Below are 21829 nucleotides of genomic sequence, written 5' to 3'. Positions count from 1 at the left end.
GTGGTTGTTAATGTGTGGTTGTAGCTGTATAGTTTCCTAATGTATTATGGTTTGTTGTAAAGGTTTCATATTGTTCTATTGTTGTAGCTGATCTATATCTATTGTATGTATGCTATTGTTTGATTAGTTATTGTCTAAGTAAAGCTGAGAGAAGTCGCGTGTAGCTAGCTAGGCATCACATAGCCAGATATTACATGGTGTCAGAAGTGGGATCCGTAGGATGGCCACATTTCAAGTAGGTTTACCCACTAGCTTCAACTTCGCTAGGCCAGAAGAGTGGCCTAAGTGGCTTAAACGTTTTGAGCGGTTTAAACATACTTCAGGACTCGTAGAGAAGTCAGAAGAAAGTCAAATCAATACATTGATCTATACAATGGGCTCCAAAGCAGATGACATTTTTCAATCCTTCAACTTGTCGACTGAGGATCAGAAAAAAGTATGACACTGTTGTTACCCATTTCCAAGATCATTTTATTGCTCACCGAAATGTTATTTTTGAGAGAGCTAAATTTAACTCTTGCATACAAGAAGAAGGAGAATCAGCAGACTCTTTATTATTTTATTATTATTATTTATTACAGGTAAATTTGTAAGGCTAAACAGCCTGTTACACCTGATCAACAGGTAAAAAAATACAAGAAAATAATTACATACATATACATAGTGTTAGATGAATAGTGATCAATCAATTTCTTAAAATCATCAACTGATGCTGCACAGACTACTTCTTGGGGTAAACTCTTCTTGTAAAAAAATATTTCCTGGCATCTGTTCTTGAAAAAGATTTGAATAACTTAAATGTGTGACCTCTGGTATGGGTAATGGGTGAAAAGTAAAAAAAGTCAGAATAGTCTATCGCTGTGAAAAAAAGCTCAGAATAATAAGGTCTATAACAGTCTTATTATGTTAGCATTAGAATGAAATAGTACATCATATATTATTAGATTAGGACTTTACTATAACAAGCTTATTGAATACATTTAAGACAGTCATATATTAGAGATTAAATCACTAGTATAGTGCGGTGTATTTTCAGACTATACTAAGCCTATTTAAACTACCACGCTGTTTCTGCCTGTACTAAATCCAGTGGCGTAGCCAAACCCAGGCAAGCCAGGGCATTGCCCGGGCATCAGACTTCTTTGCCCCACCATCAGCTCCTAGAGTAATTGTAAAGACGTGGGCTGGATAGCTCGAGATTTTGCTAAAGTTACTTAACTAGTCACTGTACAAGAATAAGTATAGCACAACTTATACAACACTCACCGTGCCATTTTCGCCGATGGTTTCCTTCTTTTTGGCTAAACAGAGATGGGGTTATCCAAGGGATTTTCCCTACGAGTAACTTGATTGTGCACAAATAGAGGAGGCAATAAATAGAAGCAAGATCACGTGATTACAAAAAACCGAGCAGCATTGTGGCAAGGAGTGAAGGACAAAGAATTGGTTTCACTATAGTGGGCTGGACGGTTTACATTTGGATTAAGTGATCACGGTAGCTATTGGTGTGGTAAAAACTGGGGAGGCAAAGCAGTCTAGAGGTATTTGTGAAATTAGCACCCATCTATCCGTGTGGATACTGCTCAGTTCAAACGGTATGGAGTATTTGTTCAGTCAGCAATTGTTTTCTTTTTGTTTCCACTTTTCTAGGCTAACAACTGTAGTGGCAGAGCATAGTCATCACGTGATAGAGCGCCTCGTGCTTTAATTCAAGAATCTTTGTAGTCTGGTATTAAGACACATGTAGCTAGATGTATGTAATTTTAGAAGGCCAATAGCTAGCTAGGCGTTCGCTTCTATTAGTCATCTTGCATGCAGTAGTGTAGGATGATACATAATGCATTTTAAAAATGTTATATTGATGTCCATATGAAGATGGGCATGTGTACGTGTGTTGCATGGGAAATGGCTTGCCCACCCATTGCCCAGGCATGGCGAAAAGTCTGGCTACGCCACTGACTAAATCAAGCAACTTTACTGCGCAACATTTAACATAATTATTATTTTACACAACAAAACATAGGTATCACTGCTGGTAACTATACCCATCATAACTTTACAAACATGCATGCTATAGCTACTCCCATACAATTTGTACCTATATAATTAGCTAGCAAAATACCCACCTATACCTACTCAGCTATACATTATAATTATTCTTTAGATCAGCTAAACTTTTATGCCTTCACTATTTCTGAGCCTGCATAATAAATAAATTTTAAAGCACTCAGCAAACGCCACAACATCAAATACACAAGACACAACCATAATTGTAATTATTTTATGATGCATATACAGTATATCCTAATTATTCATTACTTAGTCTTGCTAATTACTAGCTAGCTAACTATTATGAAAACTCAGGCTCGCCCCAACATGCTTTAGCATCTGTCTAGTAGAGATTAAATCACTAGTATAGTACAGTGTATTTTCAGACTATACTAAGCCTATTTCAACCATATATTGGCTACTATACTACTGTACTTTTTACTTTCCTATAATCTGTGGCTACCTTAATTAAATAATTTCTATAATATTATATTTGTAATGAATTTAATTCTGTAAATATGTTAAAACCACAATAGGTACAGCTAGTAAAATCAATGTCTCCTTGGCCATGACAGTATCAAATCAATTTCATCATTTATTAGTCTTTATCCAACTGCAGCAGGTAAGACAGTAAACACAATTCACAAGTTCCATTACTAATTACCTGTATTATCATTACCATGTAGAACTCTGTGACAATCTGTTACTCGTCTGGTAGAACTGTCCCACGGCTCTAATACAAAGATGGCAAATATAATGTGTATTCTGGACAATCGTTGGACTTACAGTTTGTGACAATAAGAATCTCATAAAACCGAGACCTTGTCTGGAAACCTATAGTATTACCATGCAGAACGGCGGCTAGGTCCCACTACTCTATTAAAGATGGTAAATATAATGCGTATACTGAACAATCATTGTACTTACAGTTTGTAACAATCTTGTAAAACTGAGACTGAGTCTGACAATCCATGTAGAACTAAGACAAGTCTGATAAGACCAGGTTTCACAACCCTAAATGGAGGCAAACATAATTCACATTCTGGATTACTTGGTGTACTTACAGTTGTTATCAGTGAGTCTAACCAGACATAAAATGGCCACTTAGTATTTGACTTTGTTGGGCTAATACCAGACAAAGATTTTTGAATGGACATATCTCAGCCAGGAACAATGATATCAAGCTGTAACTAGCAGGTATGGTTATAAAGTGTTAAAATAAGTACATTCAAGCATTGATTTATGTTAAATCCCTATTCTTTTGGCTAATGTATAAGCATACCTGCTAGTTAGAGTTTGATATATTTGCTCTCGGCTGAGATATAACCATTCAAAAATCTTCATCTGACATTCGCCCGTACCCAAAACTCACAAAAATACTCCTACCACGTGGCCATTTTTATGTCTGTTACGTAAGCTCACAAGAAGCATCTGATACATTGATAACCAAGTCCAAGAATCTTGTAATCACTAAGTACAATTGAAACAAGACTAAATATAATATAATTTGTATACTCTCAATGGACTTACTTTTGCCAATACAAGCATGGTCAGTGAAATAAGGACAAACAAGATGGAACAGGTTCTTGAAAGCACTCAATTCATTTACAGTGCCAGTCGTACATGAGGTAGCAGCCGTCAGCTGTTGATGAAAAGTAGTGGAAAACATGAAGAAATGAGACCGGTTCCCAGAAGAAATGAGACCAGTTTCCATAAACCTAAATGAAGGTAAATATAAATTGTATATTGGACACTCTCAGTGTACTTACTTACAGATGTTAGCAATAAGGAGAATCTCCTAGAACTGAGACTAAGTCTGTAATTCCTACCCTATTGAAAAGAAAATGAATAAAAACACAATCAGGCTTAATGCACTTACAGCTGTAAGTAATTAGAAGATGAGGTTGAACAACTCCATGAAAAAAGAACAAAACTGTCCACATATGGTTGCTACCAGATTCTGTAAAGGAAGCAGCTGCCATTAAGGGAAACTAACACTGCAGATGTTGTACACTGACAACCTGGAGAACTAAGAGGTCCAACAAGAAATGTACCTCTGAAGAGATAATATACAAAATCATAAGAGTAGACTATGCATACTCTTACCATTGATGGCTGGTGAACTGTGTCCACTCGTCATCCACCATAAGCTGAGATAGAACAGGTTATAAAATATGTACACAGCAACACCAAAGTTGAATTATTTGCAGGCCATTGTCATACAATACACAATAAACAATTTAATACGGTTAAACCTATCGTACAAGCTATCATTTTAGTCTACTACTTACTCATCTAGAGCTGTTTTTGATCACTGCCATCGTAGGAATTGTCTACCACGCCGCTACTTCACCACTACAGCCAGCAGGGATGTACAGTTTGTGGTCATCGTGCGGAGCATGGCTCATTGGACGATGGCGCCGATTGCGCACACTCTCTCCGCGAGATACACCGTCATGATCACTCACATTTACAACCTCTGATACAACAATAGCGACAGATGGCATCTGCTACGCATGCACACACCACTGACCCTTCAATTTTAAACAAGCATTACTACGAACTTTTGCAGGTGTGCTAACTGTGCAAGAAAATCTGGATTTGTATGACTCTTAGAAAGAATTGATTGAATAATTAATTTTTCTGGTATTATATGCATGCTTTGCCGTATGAAAATGTGAAATTATCTCAACAAAGCTAGCTATATATATAGTGATTAACATAAGTGTACTTATTGTAAAATCATCATGACTTTGTTTGATACAGTAAAAAAAAATCTTAAGTCACGTACTGTCTGTATAAACACAAGTGAGATGAAGCTAAAGTTATCACATTTAGTTAAGTACAGTGGCGTAGCCAGGCCTCCACGGATGGGTGGGCACACTCACCCCATGCAACTAACATAAAATGTGAGTCCATACTTAGTGGACTCTTCATACATTTGATTTTAAAACTGTTTCAAAAGTGCATAAATGTATCTAGCTAGCTAATAATACGCTACGCTGCTGTTCCTGCAGCTTATTTCACTAGTTTAATGCTACTGCATGAATGATATAGAAGCTGGAAATTAAAACTAACTTATTACACCTCCTTGTCTGGTCTCCTTTAATTCATCTGTACTTGTACACAACTCTTTATACTCCAGCCTGACTCTTGAGATAATCGCATGGCTTAATTCAGCCACCAATTGCAATTATTCTCCTCCAACCGATCATTTTAGTCTATCAGTATCACTTTAGGACGCCAAAAAAAGAACATCTGTGCTGTTGCTCACAATTCAATATTCCAGATGTGAAAAAATACTCTGGATTCCTCCTTCCTCGTGTTCCTCTTTCCTCGTGTTCCTCTCTTCCCCGCCTAAATTTTGGATCACGTGATGATGTGCATTAAATAGAAAACACTGAAACTACACGGACCACGTGATGTAATTATTGAACTTATTTTAATATCAACTGCTGATTTACAACGAAAATATCGCGCTACCAAGGTATGCACCATTTGTCTCTTGTTTGTAAGAATAAAAGCGAGCGGGCGCCGCTCTCCTAGGGAAATTTGGGTGGGCACGTGCCCACCCAGGCCCACCCTTAGCTACGCCACTGGTTAAGTAAACAAGCCATACAAAGAATGTGTATTAAACTAAAGTATAATCTGTTTCCCACAATATAAGATGGGGTTTATACTAAAGTATAAGATAGTTAGTATAAGGCCCCTATTTGGTGATTATTAGTTTCTCATCCACCGCCCGCATCCTTCTTAGGCTACCGCATGGTAAGCCATTATTTACTCTGCGCATGCTCAGAAGAACACGTGATACCAAACTGTTTTAATTTTTGTTGATGAACGCTACAATGCGCTATATATCACCAGGAGAACTGTTGTTTTCCTTAGTAAATTGCTGCAGTGCCAGTTGCAATCGTGCTCTATCGACTTCATCAAAACAGGCTTTCAGTTGACTGTCGAAAAGCAGTTGGCGATCACGAAATGTAGAATCAGCTGGTGAAGGAAATGTTTGTAGTAAGAAAGAAAGACAATTTGGACAAGGTCTGTACATCAGTGTATTAATATAAAATAATGGCATAATGGTAATACCCTCCCGCCCACATCATAATAATTAGAAAGGCTGGATGAGAAACTAATAATCACCGAATAGGGGCCTAATGACTATACTGAGATTATTTGTATAGTTTAAGCCATTAGATATACCATCTTATATTCCTCTTTTTTCACAGTGTATATCATACTTATCATGTAGCATATTGTAGACAGCAATCATGTCACCTCTGTAACATTACCAGAAATTTAGTACATTTTTTGGTCGTGTGCATAAGTGTAGGCAACCTGTGTAAAATATTCATATAATACAATCACTTTTGAATGCGATGTTTTTAAAGCTATGCGTATGTTGGAATAAATGTCTAATGATTCAAACCAACACATTCCAAAGGGCTTGAAGCCAGTTAGTCTCTAACCACAATATTATCTTGCACTAACCTCAAAATTTGCTTCCACTTAGTATACACTTCAAAGCCATACTGTGTATGTAGGTAGGTGTGTGTGTGTGTGTGTGTGTGTGTATGTGTGTGTGTGTCTGTGTCTGTGTATGGTTTAATCTAAGGCTGAAACGAATAGTACGAATATTCGTTATTTGTTCGTTAAAAAATATTCGTATTCGTTAAGAAATATTCGTTATTCGTTAAGTATTTGTTAATCGGATAATGTACACGTTTAACCTTGAAAACATTTTGACAACTGAAAACTGTCATTTTAAAATATAATTTTTCATCTTAATAATACATGTAAAGGACTTTTCTTTTTTAACATTTAAAGTTTTAGTAGTAATCAAAGTGATTTTGTTCCTTTCAAGCACCTAATTATACAGAAAATTCTTAAAGAATAATTCGTTAATTCGTTCATTAATTTGAAGAATATTCGAATACCTAAAATTTAATATTTGTTTCACCCCTAGTTTAATCATACCTCATAAATTTGAGTGTTAACCACATCAAAAGGATACTCGAAATAACTGTTTGTGTGCTTTAACTTTCTCAGTTAAGGAACATTCTGTGAGATATAAACTGTTTGTTTGTTTCTTTCTTTCTTTAAAAAAAAATTTCTGTTGTAATTTACAAGTACATGTTCCTTTATAGCCTGCAGCTCGTCTATACAAAACCATTCATCAGGAAGCCACAAGTCACCAACTAAACTGACGATTGTTTATAATGTGCATGCATGTGTGCGTGTTATTGCATTTTTTAATTAATTGATTTGATTGACTATAATGTAGTCTGTATCACAACATGTACGCCATTAGTGTCTTGTCCTGTAGGAAGCTGATCTATTACATCATACTTCAGTCATCTTGCTTTGTTATTATCGCTAGCGTAACTAGTCAAACAATTTTTGGTTCAAATTTACGCCAGATTTAACCTCAGATGGGTAAATTCTCAAAAACTCTTCTGTGGGCCAGACCTTCTGTGGGGGCATGCCCCCAGACCCCCCTAGATGAGAGCATGGTTTGCACTGTGTACGTGCATGCTCAAAACTCCTTAGTTTTAAACAACACCCATCATAATCTGCTGATTTTATTACAAGAATTTTTCTAGTTCGATGTGTGTGATTTTAATATACCCTGAAAAGTAGGCTATCTCATTTGGCGCCAGTTTCAGCTAGCTACTACTTTCGTAGTTTACTTGAGGGAGAAAACAGAACACCTATAATTAGTTGGATTGAGCTTTCTAAGTAAGGTCAGTGCTGGATTTGCCTATTAATGACGAATGACGTAGGCAATGCGTCAAAGACTGAAGCAGTTTCTAATTTGTTGGAGCATCGCTGGACATTTATGGACGACCTGGAACCACAAGTAGGCATTCCAGCCCAATTTTTAAATTTTGGAAAAATGGGCTTTTTATATGCTCAATAGATAGAGTACTGATTGCCGATCTCAGAAATATATAGTTTGTTGGGCTGGAATTAGCTACTTTGGCATGCACAGTGCTTAAAAACTGAAAAAAGGTACATTTTTTCTCCAGGGCTCCCCATACATTTTAAAGGGAAAAATGGCACAATTAAATCAGGAAGCCATCTAGCAATCTGGACTATCTTGAAACTGCAGTTGCTTCTAGCTGCAAGTTTGTACATGTAATGAGAGTAACTTCAGATTGTATCAGATCTCAGCGATCTTTGCATGCTTTGTGGTAAGCAAATATGTTTCACCTACTGCACACTTCTTCAATACAATGGTGTATGCCTATAGGCAAGAGGCTATGTCAAGTAAGCAAAAACATCAAGTTAACAACTTATAAAGGTAAACAACTAAAGTGGAGGTGTCACAATGATGCAACAATACCTAAGGTGGAGTTGCGGTTTTAATTATGGCATTGTTATGCCGACTTTGAAGTAGTTTATACTTTTGAGATGACGACACAGCCATCAGAAAATTGCTCTGGAGCTGAAAATCGCTAACCAGAGCGAAGTAACTACGCACTTTAAAGTAAGCACCAGTGACTACCTTCTACCCGACAGTACGTTTTTTAAAGTTTTAAAGTATTCTACATACATTACAAGGCTTGAAAAGATTACAAAACAACACAAAACTTACTTATATGTAACGCGCACGATAAAACTAAGATTTTCATGATGATCAGCGTGTGGACAAACCCCACAGCGATTTTCATCCTCATTGGAGCTCGGACGACGGAGCAATCCCAAGTTAAACACGAGTTGTTATTTTGTGCCAGGGTTCTATTGGGGAATATACGGAGAATGTTTTTATTTAAAAATCTCGGATACTGGAATGCCTACCACAAGTAGATGGCTGTGTTTAGCTTAGCCTATACGTTAATAATCAGGTGAAAACGATTGGTTACATACAGATTCAACCGACTTCGTAGGGTGAGTGAGTCTATTGTATGTTAAACCCATACATTTGGGCCTACTGAACCATAGTCTGTATTGCCACATGTAGACGGACTTCAATCCTACCAAATGGGTGATTTAGCCTCTATTTATACATATTTCATTACCTTCACTACAAAGCGGACATTGTACACAGCTATTTGAGATGTATTGCCAATCAAACATTGTATGTCAATTTAATTTTTAATCAGTAGGCCCATGACCTCAAATTTCTGGTATTGATGTCTATAATGTAATGAAGGCAAGTTAAGTACTTTCAAACGTTCCTTGTAGTCAAGATTTCTTTTACATTTGATCATTCTAGTGGCTTTCTGCTGGATTTTTTTCTAATTTTTGGATGTCAGTTTTATAGTAAGGTCCCCAAACCAAGTTACCATATTCTAAAATAGGACATACTAATGATTTGTATAGACATGTAAATGAATCTGCAGAAATATTTGAAAAGGTCTGTTTAAATAAGGCCAAGAAGTCTATTAGCTTACTTTCTTGTATGGACTAGCAGAACACTGTGGGTTTGGTACACTACATGACGAACTAATTCGTGATCATATTGTTGTGGGAATCAGAGACACTAGTCTGTCAGAGAAGCTACAAATAGATCCCAAACTCAATTTACAGAAAGCAGTTAATGCTGTTCGCCAGAGTGAAGCTGTAAAATCGCAGCAAGCCACAGTAAGGGGTGTGGCTAAGTCCTCTGATGACGCCATTGATGTTTTACAAAAAGGCAGATGCCCGCAGAAGGGGCAGGGCTACAAAGTCTGCAAGCAGTTTAGCAGCTATAGCGACAAACTACCAGTGCACAAACCTCTCAGCAAGTTTCATAGTAAGCCACCGAACAATTACAATTGTTCTCACTGTGGACAATCACCAATGCATCCACGACAGCAATGTCCAGCCAGAGATGCTATCTGTCACCGTTGCTCTAAAAAAGGACACTTTAAGTCAGTATGCCGATCTAAGGCTGTGGATGACATTTCAGACAATAACTCCGACGTTACCTCAAGCACCAGAAAACTATCCTTCCTTGATACAGTTTCTTCAGAATTTTCCGTTGTACATGGAGGAAGCCAACCATGGACTGTTGTACTTGGTCTGAACAGTAGTCAGACAGAATTTAAAATTGACACTGGAGCAGATATATATGTTACAGTCGTACCACAGGGTATACCAGAACATGTTCACAACGAGTCTAAAGATGGACCTTTGAGCTCCTCAGACAGAATACTCTGTGGCCCAAGCAAACGCTCTCTACAAGTATTGGGCAAGTTTCTAGCAATTTTACAGAAGGATCAATCCAAAACACAAGAGCAAATCTATGTTGTCAGAGAGCTACAGAAAGCACTTCTAGGAAGACCTGCAATTGAATCATCAGGGCTACTAATTCGTGTTGTCACGTAAAACAGTTGTTGTTTCCAAATTTCCTCATCTTTTCACAGGCTTAACACAAAGGAGCTTACCACATTGATCTCAGACCTGATGCTACTCCATTTGCTTTCACAGTACCTTGTAGAGTAGCTCTCATGGAGAAAGTCAAAACTGAACTACAACGAATGGAGAAGGTGGGAGTCATCTCTCGGGTCTCAGAACCAACTGACTGGTGTGCTGGTATGGTAGTTGTCCCCAAGCCTGATGGGAGAGTCAGAATTTGTGTAGACCTCACCAATTTGAAACTAAACCAGAGTGTGTGACGCGAGCAACACATACTACCATCTGTTGAGCAAACTCTAGCTCAGTTGGGGGGAGCTACAATGTTTTCAAAACTGGATGCAAATTCAGGCTTCTGGCAAATTGAACTGACCAAAGAATCAGCACTGTTGACGACTTTCATAACTTCTTATGGCAGATATTGTTTCAATCGCCTCCCACTTGGGATTACTTCTACTCCTGAACACTTTCAGAGACGTATGTCAGATATTTTACAAGGCCTTGAAGGTGTTGTTTGCCTTATTGACGGCATTTTAGTTTATGGAAAAACCCAGGAAGAACATGACAAACACTTGACTGTTCTTTTACGAAAAGTTGCTGTTGCAGGCATTACACTCTATCCAGCCAAATGTGAGTTTTCCTGCAAAGAAATAAGATTCCTGGGACATTTGGTTGATACACAAGGCGTCCCCAGCAAAGTCAAAGCCGTATAACAGATGAAAGAGCCTAAAGACATTTCTGAGTTACGCAGAGTTCTAGAGTTCTCAACCAACTAGGCAAGTTCACACCAAATTTGGCAGAGAACACTAAACCTCTTCGTGATCTACTGAGTACTAAAAATCAGTGGACTTGACAACAAGAGGCATTCAAACAGCTACAAAGCCTGGTGAGCTCAAACTGTGTACTTACCTTGTTTGATCCTTGCAGGAAAACCTGCACAGGAAAAATCGTGCTACCGGGCGGTGCCTGTTCTACTGCAAAACGAGCACCGTAAGGGCGATTAAGCCGGTATCTTTGCGGAATCTGCCATGTATACGAGACTGATTCCGCCTGGCATACGTTCTGAGACATCCTACACGGACTTATCCGCATGTACACCCGCCTAATTTACCGTATTAGCACTGCTCCATCAGCTCCAACACCCGCCTAAATGCCGCATCTGTGCAGACTACCGCCTTCAATCCCCTTTCCGTAAACGCATATAGATCTGCTTATTTAGTCCGGTAACTATACTTTAAAACGTTTACAACTGACACAAAACACAACATTGAGTACACATGCAAAAAAAATCATCCAGTTAGCAATCCACAATGATGAAACTTCATGATCATGAACTATGAAGACTGACAGTCTGAAGTCTTCAATCACAGTTATCGCACTCCTTGTAACAATCACTATTAAAATAGAACATAAAAATACAGTTCATACTCACTCCATGCTGCCAAGATTACCGACGATGTACGATAGTGAAGTCTCCTATTTCAACTATCAATTTGTATCGACCCCTGTAACATTACAAATTAGAACACAAAAATACAGTTCACACTCACTTCATGATATACATCTAAAGTCTCTAATTTCAATAAACAAATACACATTCCTGTAACAATTATTATTAAAATAGAACATAAAATTAATACTGTTCATGCTCACTTCATAGACGGAAGATGTACGGCAGTCATAACTCTTCAATTCCACAATTAAGTAGCCACATGCCTGTAACAATCACTATTAAAATAGAATACAAAAATACATTTCATACTCACTCCATGCTGCCAAGATGATGGAAGATGTACAACAGTGAAGAGTCTCTTATTTCAACGATCAAAAGTTATCACACTCCTGTAACAACGACTATTAAAATAGAGTACAAAAATACAGTTCATACTCACTCCATGCTGCCAGGATAACAGAAGATGTATGACAGTGAAAAGTCTCTTATTTCAACAATCAAAAGTTATCACACTCCTGTAACAATGACTGTTAAAATAGAATACAAGAATACATTTCATACTCACTCCATGCTGCCAAGATGACGGAAGATGTACGACAGTGAAAAGTCTCTTATTTCAATGATCAAAAGTTATCACACTCCTGTAACAATGACTGTTAAAATACAGTACAAAAATACAGTTCATACTCACTCCATGCTGTCAAGATGACTGAAGACGTACGACAGTGAAAAGTCTCTTATTTCAATGATCGAAAGTTATCACCTTCCTGTAACAATCACTATTAAAATAGAATACCAAAAAACAGTTCGTACTCACTCCATGCTGCCAAGATGACTGAAGATGTACAACAGTGAAGTCTCATATTTCAGTGATCAAAAGTTATCACATTCCTGTAACAATGTGAATGACTATTAAAATAGAGTACAAAAGTACAGTTCATACTCACTCCATGCTGCCAAGATGACTGAATATGTATGACAGTGAAAAGTCTTTTATTTCAATGATCATCTGTTATCACCTTCCTGTAACAATCACTATTAAAATAGAATACAAAAATACATTTCATACTCACTCCATGCTGTCAAGATGACAGAAGATGTACGACAGTGAAAAGTCTCCATCAAAAGTTATCACACTCCTGTAACAATGACTATTAAAATAGAGTACAAAAATACAGTTCATATACTCACTCCATGCTGCCAGGATGACGGAAGATGTACGACAGTGAAAAGTCTCTTATTTCAACGATCAAAAGTCATCACCTTCCTGTAACAATCACTATAAAACTAGAATACAAAAAGTTCATACTCACTCCATGCAGCCAAGATGACTGAAGATGTATGACAGTGAAAAGTCTCTTATTTCAACGATCAAAAGTTATCACACTCCTGTAACAATGACTATTAAAATAGAGTACAAAAATACAGTTCATACTCACTCCATGCTGCCAAGATAACTGAAGATGTATGACAATGAAAAATCCCTTATTTCAACCATCAAAAGTTATAAACTTCCTGTAACAATGACTATTAAAATAGAATACAAAAATACTCACTCCATGCTACCAAGATGACAGAAGACGTACGACAATGAAAAGTCTCCTATTTCAACAATCAAAATCACTCCATGCTGCCAAGATGATCGAAGATGTACGTACTTCAGTGAAAAGTCTCCTATTTCAACAATCAAGTTATCACACCCCAGTGGCAATCACAAATAAATTAGAATACAATATATACATTTTGCACTTACATTCTGATGACAAGTAGACACAAGACAAAACAGTCTAATGTGGCCAAATCCAACAATCACAATCCTGTAACAACCATGAATAAAGTAAAATACAAATCACTAGAGCCTCTACAAATCACTACACTTTATGGTGCCAATGAGCGAAGGATTAAGTATGACAAAATACCATAACAACATCTGAAACGACACGACCTGTTACAACACAACCACCAGAATGAGACATGACACAACAACAATAGTCTCAAACGACATGACCAGCTAAAGCACAATCGCCAGAACGAGATGACACAACAAGAATGACAACAACAGACAGTCTCAAACAACATGACCAGCTAAAGCACGGTCGCCAGAATGAGATGTCGCAACACAATGACAACAACAAACAGTCGCAAACGACATGACCAGCTAAAGCACGATCGCCATAATGAAATGACACAACAATTACAACAACAAAAGCATGGTCACCAGAATGAGATGTCACAACAACAGTGACAACAACAGTCTCAAATGACATGACCAGCTAAAGCACGGTCGCCAGAATGAGATGACACAACAACAATGACAACAACAAACAGTCTCAAATGACATGACCAGCTAAAGCACGGTCGCCAGAATGAGATGACACAACAACAATGACAACAAAAAAACAGTCTCAAACGACATGACCAGCTAAAGCACGGTCGCCAGAATGAGATGACACAACAACAATGACAACAACAAACAGTCTCAAACGACATGACCAGCTAAAGCACGATCGCCAGAAAGAGATGACACAACAACAATGACAACAACAAACAGTCTCAAATGACATGACCAGCTAAAGCACGATCGCCAGAATGAGATGACACGACAACAATGACAACAAACAGTCTCAAACGATATGGCCAGCTAAAGCACGATTGCCAGAATGAGATGACACAACAATGACAACAAACAGTACAACAATTGTAACAACAGTCTCAAACAACATGACCAGCTAAAGCAAGGCCAGAATGAAACATGAGAACCACAAGGCAGGTATACAGCAATAAGTACCTTTCTTGTTTCTTCTCCATTCCCACAAGCTAAATGTTATCGGGCTTTAGTCTACAAAATGCACCAAATAAACCTAATTATTGCACACTATATAACTCCTACTATTAGATTACAAATATACGAACAGTACTAATCTAAGTACATGGTTAAAGACGACTATACCTAAATTAAAACACCAGATTGTTCGGCGACAGCTGCTGCGTGATAAGCATGACACAAGGCATGCACAGGCATTAATTGCAATCAATAAGCACAGGCGCTTATTACTAGCTAAGAATTATACGAGCAATTATATTCTCTACTGTAGCACACACGACCATAGGGATCAGCGGTCTCTTCAATTATCCGTACGTATTATGGTTAAATGCGTAGGCCACTAAGACCAGCTCACCTTCGAATGAGCGCCTTCACTTCTTACCTGCTGTTCCAGTTCGCTTAATTTTACATTGTCTGCTGGCATTAAACAGCTCTGATAATCTTTAACTGTTGATGTTGAGGAAATTTGAGCGATTCTTTTGAATATTCCTAATTCATTTCCTACACAGACATCATGCCCGGATATCCGTGCACTGCACCATATGATGGCCGGATGCATGAACGGAATCTTTCTTTTATCCGTGCTAGTAGTAACTCCGAGCAAATACGTGTTGACACCGCCACCAATATACACCCGGTATTCCGTGCAGTACACGTTATGAAGCGCGATTTTTCCTGTGCTGTGTAAGTGCAGATGCATCCTCGTTTGGCCTGGGGGCCGTGTTGACTCAACAGCAACCATCAGGCGAGTGGAGGCCAGTTGCTTACATTTCAAGATCTATGACTCCAACAGAACAGCATCATGCCCAGATTGAAAAGGAAGCTTTGGCAGTGACATGGGCATGTGAAAAGTTTAGAGATTACTTAATTGGTCTTTCTTTTCACATACAGAGTGATCATAAACCCCTTGTGCCGTTGTTCACCTCCAAAGGCTTAGATGAACTTCCTGTTCGTGTTCAACGTTTTCGTCTTCGTCTGATGCATTTCAACTTCACTGTATCACATGTACCTGGTAAAGACCTTGTAGTGGCAGATACGCTCTCAAGGGCACGAGTTACTGATGATGAAGAGTTTCAACAAGAAGCTAGAAGCTTATATCAATCTCACTGTGCAACAGTTACCAGCTTCTGAACACAGACTGAAAGAGATTATGGCTAGACACCAAGATGACACATGTAAAACACTGATCAAATACTGTCATGATAATTGGCCACATCGCAGCCATATTACAAGTTGTGCTAAGCCTTACCTTTCAGTAGCAGCTGAACTTTCTGTGTGCAATGGCCTACTACTCAGAGGTGACTGAATTGTTATTCCTCAATCACTGTAGCCAGAAATTTTTGGGAAGTTACATTGTGGACATCAGGGAATATCTAAGTGCCGTGAGAGAGCTCCTCAATCTGTTTGGTGGCCTGGGGTCAACAAAGACATAGAAGTCATGATCTCCAAATGCCTGATTTGCTGTAAGCACAAGCAGCAAAACACAGAGCCATTGAAACCAACTCCATTTCCAGAATATCCCTGGCAAAAGGTGGCCACTGATCTGTTTGAGTGGAAGAAAACCACGTATGTTTTAGCAGTTGATTACTATTCATGATACATTGAGGTGTGTTCCCTCAGAAGTACTAGTTCTGCAAGTGTTATTCACAAGCTTAAAACTGTCTTTGCTTGTCATGGTATTCCAGAGAACTTAATGTCAGACAATGGTCCACAATTCTCTTCACAAGAGTTTTCCAACTTTTCCAAGGATTATGGTTTTGATCATGTCACCAGTAGTCCCAACTATCCACAGACCAACGGAGAAGCAGAACGAGCAGTGCCAACTATTAAAACTTTACTGTCTAAAAATGATGATTCACTATTGGCACTACTAACATACCATTCAACTCCTTTGCAAAATGGATATAGTCCAGCTGAATTGTTAATGGGTCGAAAACTCAGAACTACTTTATCTACTATCTCACAAACTCTCCAACCAAAGTCACCAAACAAGAGAATTTTACAAAGTACGGAGGATGATATGAGAAATAAACAGAAAGCCAATTACAATTATCAACACAGAGCAAGAAACTTAGAACCACTACTTCCAGGAGAAACAGTGTGGTTGCCAGATCGTGAGTCTAGTGGAACAGTAGTCGAAGAATCTACGTAGTCCAAGGTCTTATACAGTTCAAACCCCCAATGGACAGTTTCGACAAAATCGCAGACATATCATTCCAACTCCAAGTAACTCAACATCAGAGTTACCACCCAGTGCTGAAACCATTCCAACTAACAATGATTTACCTACCAACAGTAACAACCAACAAGATTCAACACACACTCGTACTAGAAGTGGCAGAGTGTCTAAACCACCAGATCGATTTATTTCTAGCAGACTTATTTGAACTGGTTTGTTAATTTTTGTATGTTTTAGTTTTATTTATGCCAGAAGAGGAGATGTAGTAATATGTGGTTGTAGTTGTATGTTATATTATGTGGTTGTTTTTAATGTGTGGTTGTAGCTGTATAGCTTCCTAATGTGTTGTAAAGGTTTCACATTGTTCTATTGTAGCTGATCTATATCTATTGTACGTATGCTATTGTTTGATTAGTTATTGTCTAAGTAAAGCTGATGAGAGAAGTTGCGTGTAGCTAGCTAGGCATCACATAGCCAGATATTACACAAGGAGCTTCGTGCAATTGAACTTGATGGTAAATAATTAGTCCTATTACAACTGATGGGATTAGCTGAGCTATAATTCTGCTACAATTGACAGAGATTAGTTGTGATGCTGATGACTGACTAGATGGAACTGGCTACACACTAGAGGAAGTGACTTGTCTCATCAGATATTGAGGGGATGATCTTATTGGATATGTAATGGATAGTGGGGACATAATTGTTACACACTAGGTCGATTATGAGAGAATGATTATTGACACATTTGTAACTATTATATGTGCAGCTGTGGTCACACCAATGAAAAATAGAGTATACAGCTGTCCCTGCTATGAACACATGATTTAGTTAGCTGCTGAAACTGTTCACTACAGGGTGTAAACTCATTTAGTTGGCTGCTGAAACTGTTCACTACAGGGTGTAAACTCAATTAGTTGGCTGCTGAAACTGTTCACTACAGGGTGTAAACTCATTTAGTTGGTTGCTGATGCAGGGTGTGATATTTATAACCCAGTATTAATTTTGTTTATGTATTTATTAAGACTTTACAGCACAAGTGCTGAAGGTCTGTAGGACACCTGGTCCTACAGCCTATTTAAAGTTGTTACAGAAAGTATTATTATTAGCACTTTACAGTGACCAGCACTGAAGGTCTGACAGCAACATGTGCTGCAGTCTTAGGATTACCTAACCTAATTTCAAGGACTTAGACCTAATGACAGACCTAATGACTTCACTTAGTGGCTGAAAAGGTGTAACAGAAAAGGGGCCAAACTAAGGAAAAAAATCCCTTTAACCCCAGGATTCGAACTGCAGGTCACCCAATGTCTAATCGGGGCCACACTCAGTCCTCCTCCAGAAGGGATGGATTTTCTTCCTTAAACCTAAAGTATTTATTATTAGCACTTTACAGTGACAAGTACTGAAGGTCTGACAGCAACATGTGCTGCAGCCCTAGGATTACCTAATGACTTCACTTAGTGACTGAAAAGGTGTAACAGAAAAGGGGCCAAACTAAGGAAAAAAATCCCTCCAACCCCAGGATTTGAACTGCAGGTCACCCAATGTCTAGTCGGGGCCACACTCAGTCCTCCTCCAGGAGGGATGGATTTTCTTCCTTAAACCTAAAGTATTTATTATTAGCACTTTACAGTGACCAGGACTGAAGGTCTGACAGCAACATGTGCTGCAGCCTTAGGATTACCTAACCTAATTTCAAGGACTTAGACCTAATGACTTCACTTAGTGACTGAAAAGGTGTAACAGAAAAGGGGCCAAACTAAGGAAAAAATCCCTCCAACCCCAGGATTCGAACTGCAGGTCACCCAATGTCTAGTTGGGGCCACACTCAGTCCTCCTCCAGGAGGGATGGATTTTCTTCCTTAAACCTAAAGTATTTATTATTAGCACTATACAGTGACCAGCACTGAAGGTCTGACAGCAACATGTGCTGCAGCCTTAGGATTACCTAACCTAATTTCAAGGACTTAGACCTATGTTTGAAAAGGTGAAAGTAGTGTCTAGTTAAGGTGAACTGGTGACTATGGATATCATTATTAGTTGTAATTCATTACTTATCACATTATGAATATGTAGGAACTCTGTATAATTGAACTACAGGTTTAAAACTTAAAAGAGAGGTTGGGACTATTTGAGTGCTGTGCTATGGTGTCGTGTGCCTTGGGCTTTTGTATGTATTTAAGCACAGTGCTACATGTACTTTAGTGTAAAGAAGACAGGAACCTTGTCATTATCTGTATGAAGTGTGTCCTTCACTGTAGTCCCTCCCAGTGTGCAAAATAACTTTTTAGACATCTGCTGACACACGGCTGTCAGGACAACATGAAAGTTGAGTGGACATAAATCAATTTGTCCGGATGTTTACATTTTTTGTGTTTCTCCTTTTCTGCAATAAGACTATGTGTTTTGCCAAATTATTTGTTTCAAGCATTGGGGTCACCAATATACTGCACAACTGATTACTACTCATCCACTCACTAAGAGTGACAGATCAGACAAACACAGCATATTAGGATTCTGGTCACATATAAGAGCTCCCATAAATTCAGTGCTGTTACAGGAGCATTTGTAGGAAAGGAGTCATTAGGAAAAATTACCTCATAGCTATGTAGTCAAACTTTACTATTGCTGTTATGAAATAATGCCTCACATGAATTGTAAAAAATGGACTTCATTCTAGCTCAAAATACAAGTTAAGGGTACAGATGAATACCACAAGTAAAAGCTATATAGTGATGGCTAACAAGTTATAAGTACATTTGCCAAGTAAACTATGTCAAATAGGTTGGCACAACATGTGTACTGTAATCTTGGGCTTGGCTTTGTGGCCACACCACAAACCATAAACACATAACTCAATTACATGCAATGTTACTATGTCTGGCCTCCTAATATCGCACTGTGCTAAACCTTGAAAGGACTCTATTTCCGGACAAATTCAATTATGGCCTGACAACTAGTGTAATCGACTGGAAATTGTCAGATTCTGGACTGTTATTTCGCACGCTGCCCTCCTCTTACTCAGGTTCAGGGTACAGTGATTGCATTATGGTAATGGAATTAATGTGGTTACTGAATTAATGTGGTTACTGATTCCGTTCAAGTAGTAGTAGTTTGGGTAGGCATAGCCTCCCTTGTCTCTGGTATTGGACAGGTCTGGTTTGACCTTGCTATAAATAGTGCTGCTATGGTAGAGTAGTGTCGTAGTGCTAACTTGTTGATTTTTCTCACCACCCACGTTTCAGGCTGGTTTAGAGTTTGGGCCAGTTAATGTGACATTGGGTTGGTGTTGTGTTTTTTTAGTTTTCAATGTCTTAGCACAAACATCCCTGGAATACAGGCAGGAAAATTATCTGCTTGCATTGTGAGTGTACTCTACCCATCACTGCAGCAGATAATAAGAACACAACTCACGTGTTTTACTGATTTGATCACGTGACCACAAATTGTTTCACTCTACCTGCTGTGGGTAGTATTGTCGCAGTACCCCAACAACCCACTATTTACTGGTGTTTATGATTTACTGAAACCTGTTTCTACTTGTACAACCGCTTACAATTGAGATTGCATTATTAGATGTGTTATTCCCGGCATATGTTTACATCAGGCCCACACCCATAATTTAGGTGTTTTTAAAAAAAAATGATGTTAGAATATAGCTACCACCATAATGGAATTAAATTTGGCAGTTGGTGGATTTTCGCTGAAATCGTCAAATTTAATATTTGCCAAATATCTGGCTAGCTCAAGAGATCAGAAACACAGAGAAATCCAAGAGAAGACCTATGAACCTACACAGCTTATTCTGATGAAAATCTAGCCAACATTGGAAGATATACTAACTATATACTGAGCATGATCCCACAGTTACAGCCTGACATTTCTCTGTATCTTTTCAATTTTTTTCTGTGCAGGCATCTGCAAGGTGTTCTCCTACCAACTGAAGTGAGTCTGCTACTGATGACCCCACTGTAGCTACTTTTGTACATGTACCTTGGCCTTGGATGCAGCTAGAAGCTATTATTGCTCAAGCTGCCATAAGTATACTTGGGCTTTCATCACGCCATGTGAAATTCCTGATTGCAGTCCATGTATGATTAGCACGGGCTCCTGTGAGCAAGAGGAACTGCTAAATTTGTCAAATAGACATGTTGTTCAATTTGCCAAATATTTTCCCGACAAATTTTCTGCTTTTATAGTAATATGAAGTAATAATCAGATGATAGGCAGTTATGGTTGAGTGTGTATTTTATGAGTTGTTTCCAAATCTACTTACATACTACATACCTAGCACTGAGTGTGGTGTATTCTTGTGATTCCTACAGGTTACCAGTGTGAGCAACACAATAATCCTGCTGATTTCTTCCTTGATGTGATCATAGAGAATGAGGAGGCTGATGGTCCTAAAGGTACAGCACCATATCTTTGTTCAAATATTATCTCTCTTCCTCCACATCATAAAGTGCACAATTCACTAGAAAATCAACTGCAATTGTAGATATCTTAAAACAAATATACCTTTAAGTTTATGACAATTTTTGGTTGTCCAACCCATATAGTTATATCACAGTTGACCAGCTCTTATGATTGTGTTGTATGGATTTATCAGATGGTGGTATGGCTGAGTTGAAGGTGGAGTCTTCTGGTGGTGCTGCTCATCTTCCCTATATTTTTGAGGAGAGCAAAGAGTTTGTGACAATCAAACAACACCTTGATATGAAACTGAAAACAGTTCTTAATGAACCACAAGCAGAAACCCCAGAATTTGCAACTAACTTCCCTTGGCAGGTCAGGTTTTTGTGTAAGCAGTATTAAGCAACATCAATTTAACACCATTGGTGTCCATATACCAGAAAGTTCATGAAATATACATTTAATGCAGACTTAAAAACAGATTGATCAATTTGATTTGAAAGTTTGGGAGTGTAAGCATCCATCGCAGCCCATTCTTCCATCTCCTAATTAGCTACAGCATACAGGC

General features: G+C 38.4%; 2 long non-coding RNA genes across 3 annotated transcripts; one reads left to right on the top strand and one right to left on the bottom strand.

Moving 5' to 3' along the window:
• Nucleotides 1–2542: 2542 nt before the first annotated feature.
• Nucleotides 2543–4700, bottom strand: LOC136257057 (uncharacterized). 2 transcript variants are annotated; one of them, XR_010701786.1, is made up of 10 exons: nt 4341–4700; nt 4156–4199; nt 3929–4105; nt 3819–3879; nt 3580–3767; nt 3114–3519; nt 2977–3063; nt 2836–2925; nt 2714–2782; nt 2543–2662 (listed from the first exon to the last, which is right to left on the bottom strand). It is a non-coding gene; the product is annotated as an uncharacterized lncRNA (long non-coding RNA). The 2 variants fall into 2 exon arrangements; XR_010701785.1 differs by having other exon boundaries at nt 3823–3879.
• Nucleotides 4701–8842: 4142 nt separating this feature from the next.
• On the top strand, nt 8843–21604 carry LOC136257061 (uncharacterized). The gene is made up of 3 exons (XR_010701789.1): nt 8843–8940; nt 21174–21257; nt 21458–21604. It is a non-coding gene; the product is annotated as an uncharacterized lncRNA (long non-coding RNA).
• Nucleotides 21605–21829: the final 225 nt, after the last annotated feature.

Source organism: Dysidea avara, chromosome 5 (genome assembly GCF_963678975.1).
Source record: "Dysidea avara chromosome 5, odDysAvar1.4, whole genome shotgun sequence".
Classification (NCBI taxonomy): Eukaryota; Metazoa; Porifera; class Demospongiae; order Dictyoceratida; family Dysideidae; genus Dysidea; species Dysidea avara.
This window is presented reverse-complemented; position numbering and strand designations above follow the sequence as displayed.